Source organism: Nomascus leucogenys, chromosome X (genome assembly GCF_006542625.1).
Source record: "Nomascus leucogenys isolate Asia chromosome X, Asia_NLE_v1, whole genome shotgun sequence".
Lineage (NCBI taxonomy): Eukaryota > Metazoa > Chordata > Mammalia > Primates > Hylobatidae > Nomascus > Nomascus leucogenys.
The window spans coordinates 64,533,143-64,538,350 of NC_044406.1; the positions used below are offsets into that span (position 1 = coordinate 64,533,143).

General features: G+C 39.7%; 1 non-coding gene across 1 annotated transcript; it reads right to left on the reverse strand.

Annotated features, from left to right (window-relative positions):
- Positions 1 to 659: 659 nt before the first annotated feature.
- Positions 660 to 823, reverse strand: LOC115833489. Its single transcript, XR_004028917.1, has one exon. It is a non-coding gene; the product is annotated as a U1 spliceosomal RNA (small nuclear RNA).
- Between the last annotated feature and the right edge of the window lie 4,385 nt (positions 824 to 5,208).

The window sequence follows — 5,208 nt, forward strand, 5'->3', positions numbered from 1 at the left end:
CTAAGAATCCATTGCCTAATCCAAGGGCATAAAAGTTTACCGCTATGTTTTCTTCAAAGAGTTTTTTGCTATTAGCATTTGTATTTAAGTCATTGACTGATTTTGGGTAATTTTTTTGTATACAGGATGAAGTAGAGGCCCAAATTCATTCTTTTCTGTAATTCTGGCTTCATAGAATGATTTGAGAAGTATGTGATCCTGTTTACATACTTCTATATAATTCCATATGGTTTCATATATGGATTCATCCTTGAAACCATCTATGATTGAGGTTTTCTTTCTTTGTTAAGAAAGTGTTTCATTGCCAATTAAATTTCTTTACTAGATAAAGGGTTATTCAGATGATCGCCCTCTGGGATGAGCCTTGGTAGTTTGTGCCTTTAAAGAATTGTTCCATTTCATCTCAGTTATTGAATCTGTTGACATAAAGTTGTTCAAATTTCTCCATTTTAATAAACATAGGATCTGTAGGGATGTCATCTCTCTTTTTTCCTAGTATTGGTAGTTTGTATCTTCAGTCGTTTTTTTTTTTTCTTGATCTATCTGGCTAGAGGTTTATAAACTTTATTGCTCTTCTGAAAGAACCAGATTTGGGGTTCATTGGTTTTCTTTATTGTTTTTCTGCTTTGTATCACGTTGACTTCTTTTTTTTAATTTTATCAGGGAAAGTGCAAACTCAGTCCCCCATGTACACAATTTATGCAGTTGAGTCTCCCCTGTTTGGGGAAATATCGGGTGTCAGCACACCCAGGGTGCAATAGATGAGCCTCAATCTAGGAAAACCACCTTTGTGCTCATGGTATCTCCCCTGACAGGTGAGGATGTATTATTTCTACTCTGACACTTACCATTACCTTTGTTCGGTTTAATTTAATTTGTTTTCCTTTTTCTCATTTATTAACATGTTTTCTGAGCTCATTGATTTGAGACCTTTCTTCATAGAGGTGTTTTTACTGCTATGAAATTTCCCGACTTTTTTTTTTTTTTACCAGCCTCTCACAAATTTTGATATGCTGTGTTTTCCTTTTCAGTCAGTTCGAAACACTTTCTAATTTTCATTATGATTTCTTATTTGATTCATAGGGTAATTGAAAGCACATTATTTGGTTCCTAAATATTTGTAGATTTTCTGAATATCTCTCTTGTTAATTTCTAACTTAATTTTATTGTATGTGGTTGAAGAATACACTTTGTGTTACTGGAATTGTCTAAAATGCCTTGAGACTTGTTTTATGGCACAGAATGCAGTCTCTCTCCGTAAATGTTCCATGTACACTTGAAAATAATGCATAATCTTCTGTTGTGGGGTGGACGGTTCTACATGTGACAATTTAGGTCAAGTTGGTAATAGTGATGCTTGAGTCTTCTATATTGTCATTGACTTTCTGTCTCCTTGTTTTACCAACAGTATATTGAGGGGTATTGAAATCTTTGCCTAGAATGGTTGATGCAGCTATTTCTCTGTGTAGGTCTATTCATTTTTGCTTCATGCATCTTGAAGCTCTGCTTTTAGGTGCACAAACACAGAATTTTGTTACCTACTCATCATAAATTCAATGAGTTGTCATTATGACATGATGCTCTTTATCAATGGTAATATTCTTTGTTCTGAAGTCTACTGTGTCTGATATTAATATAACAACTATGTCTTTATTGTGATTAGCTTGGTATACTGCCCCCATCTTTATGTTTAAGCTATGATGTGTCTTTATATTTAAAGTGGGTTTCTTATAGGCAATATATAGTTGAGTCTTGCTTTCGTATCCAGTCTGGTAGTTTTTGTCTCTTAATTGGCATGTTGGCACCATTTATATTCAATGTCATTATTGATATGGTTAGGTTTAAATTTACCATCTTGTGTTATGTTTTCTATTGGCCTCATGAATTTGCTCCCCTTTCCTTCTTTTTGGCCTTCATTTTTGAAAGACATTTTCACTGGGCATAGCATTCTAGGTTAGCAGTATTTTTCATTTAGTACTTCAAAAATGTTGCTCCAGTGTTTTCTCACTTGCATTTTTTTCTGATGAGAAATCTGCTGTCATCCTCATTTCAGTCCCTTTGTATGCAACGTGTGGCCCCTCTGTCTTTCCTGACTGCTCTTCAGATTTTTTTCTTTTTCACTGGTTTTGTAAAATGTTACTGTGATGCGCCTTAGTGTAGCTTTCTCTACGTTTCTTGTGCCTGGTGTGTGTTCAGCTTCTTGGATGTGTGGGCTTAAATTATTAGCAATTATGGGTAGATTTCAGCAGCTATTTATTCAAATATATTTTTTCTGTCCCTCCCTCCTTTATTTTCTCTCTTTCAGGGCCAACAATTGCACATATATTTGGCTGCGTGACATTGTCCTATAGTTCTCTGTTGCTCTGTTCATTTTTCTTACATTTTTTTCTTTGTACAGCTTATATTCCCATGTCTTTAAGTTCACTAATCTTTTTTTCCTGCAATGTCTCATATACTGTTAATCCCATCCAGTGCATTTTCCATCATAGATATAGTAGTGTTCATCGGCCGGGCACGGTGGCTCATGCTTGTAATCCCAGCACTTTGGGAGGCCGAGGCGGGCAGATCACGAGGTCAGGAGATCGAGACCACGGTGAAACCCCGTCTCTACTAAAAATACAAAAAAAAAAAAAAATTAGCCGGGCGTGGTGGCGGGCGCCTGTAGTCCCAGCTACTCGGAGAGGCTGAGGCAGGAGAATGGCGTGAACCCAGGAGGCGGAGCTTGCAGTGAGCTGAGATTGCGCCACTGCACTCCAGCCTGGGTGACAGAGTGAGACTCCATCTCAAAAAAAAGCATGAGCCACTGTGCCAGGCCGAGTTAATTTTTGTATGTGGTGAAAAGTGGGGGGATCCAGATTCAATTTTCTGCAAGTGGCTAGCCAGTTATCCCACCATCATTTATTGAATAGGGAGTCAAGGCCTTTCCTCATTGCATGTGTTTGCCAGCCTTGTCAAAGATCAGATGGTTGTAGGTGTACAGCTCTATTTCTGAGTTTTCCATTCTGTTCCATTGGTCTAAGTGTCTATTTTTTTTTTTTTTTTTTATCAGTATCAAGCTGTTTTGGTTCCTGTGGCTTTATAGTGTAGTTACAGAGGTCACCCCATCAGGCTAGCAGCAGTCCTATCAGCAGAAACCTTACAAGCCAGAAAAGACTGGGGGTCTAATTTCAGTGTCCTTACTGAAAAGAAGTTCCAGCCAAGAATTTCACATGCTGCCAAGCAAAGCTTCACAAGTGAAGGAGAAATAAAATCCTTCTCAGACAAGCAAATGCTGAGGGAATACATTTCTACTAGGCCAGCATTACAAGAGGTTCTTAAGGGAGTGCTAAACATGGAATCAAAATAATGACACCTGCTACCACAAAAGCACCCTTAAGCACATAGCACACAGGCAGTATAAAGCAACTACGCAGTCAAATCCACATAACAACCACCAGACATCATGATGACAGGATCAAAATCCCGTATATAAATACTAACCTTGAATGTAAATGGGCTAAACACCCCACTGAAAAGGCGCAGAGTGGCAGGCTGGACAAAAGGACAAGACCCAATCATCTGTTGTCTTCAAGAGACCCATCTCACATGCAACAACACCCACAGGCTCAAAGTAAAAGGGTGGAGGAAGATCTACCATACAAATGGAAAACAGAAAAGAACATGAGTCCCTCTTCTTATGCCAGATAAAACAGACTTTAAACCAATAGAAATTAAGAAGGACAATGAGGGGCATTACAAACAATAACAATCCAACAGGAAGCCTTAGCTATCTTAAATATATATGCACCCAACATTGGAGAGCCCAGATGCATAAAATGAGTTCTTCTTGGCCTATCAGAAGACTTAGACAACCACACAATAGTAGTGGGAGTGTTCAACACCCCATTGACAGTATTAGACAGATCACTGAGGCAGAACACTAACCAAGAAACCCTGGACTTAAACTTGACACTTGACCATTTGGACCTAATAGACATCTACGAAACACTCCACCCAACAACCACAGAACATACATTCTTCTCATGTGCACACAGAATATATTCTAAGATCAACCACATGCTCAGTCATAAAGCAAGTCTCAATAAATTCAAAAAAATTTAAATCATACCAAGCGTACCCTTGGACCACAGTACAATAAAAATAGAAATCAGTATCAAGGAGATCTCTCAAAACTACACAGTAGCATTTTAGATGCTAGACATGATATGTTGACAAAGTGCAACACAGGCAGTTAACAGAAATGAAATGATTATTAGCCCTTGCTGCAGATCTCCAAGCCAAGGGTGTCTAGGTTATAAAGCCTAGGCAATGAAAGCATGTCCCAGAATCCAGCTGGGTCTGCCTTAGAGATCCAGATGAGTTTATTTTCTTTTAATTTACCATAAACTGTTCTACTTGCCCTGTAATATTTACATAGGTGCAGCGAGATGTATTTACTCTAACATGAGGTCTTCTTTGGATAGCTAATAGGAAACCAAGGGCTATGCGATTGTCCGTGAGAACTCTAGCTAACAGATTTAGAGTAGTTTTTGGGGGGCATCCAGAGTAGAAATTGTTCCATTTGTGACTTCTTCCAGGCCTGGAGAAAAATTCTGCACCCCCTTTTCTAGTTGTATTATTTCTGCTGTGTGAATTGTAGCCAGCATAGTATGCAAAAAGAGGGAGTCAGTTATCTCTTCTGGGAATTCTCCCAAGGAGTTTGTGCTCACCTCATCTTGAAGGTTTCTGGGCTTCTTCCCCATGCAAACATGGAGAGGTACTAGTCCTAAATACCTCAATTCTCTATCAATCATCCAGGTTCTCCAGGCTAACTTAGTGGCAGAAGAGGGTAAGCCTGATGTCCACTTAAGTAGTATCCAGGTGGGATACAGGCTGCATTGGGAGTATGACTATCACTTGGCCCATCATGAGTAAGCCCATTTTTCTTTTCTTTTTTGAGACGGAGTCTTGCTCTGTCACCCAGGCTGGAGTGCAGTGGCACGATCTCGGCTCACTGCAAGCTCCGCCTCCCGGGTTCACGCCATTCTCCTGCTTCAGCCTCCCGAGTAGCTGGAACTACAGGTGCCCGCCACCACGCCCAGCTAATTTTTTCTATTTTTTAGTAGAGACGGGGTTTCACCGTGTTAGCCAGGATGGTCTCGATCTCCTGACCTCCTGATCTGCCTGCCTTGACCTCCCAAAGTGCTGGGATTATAGGCGTGAGCCACT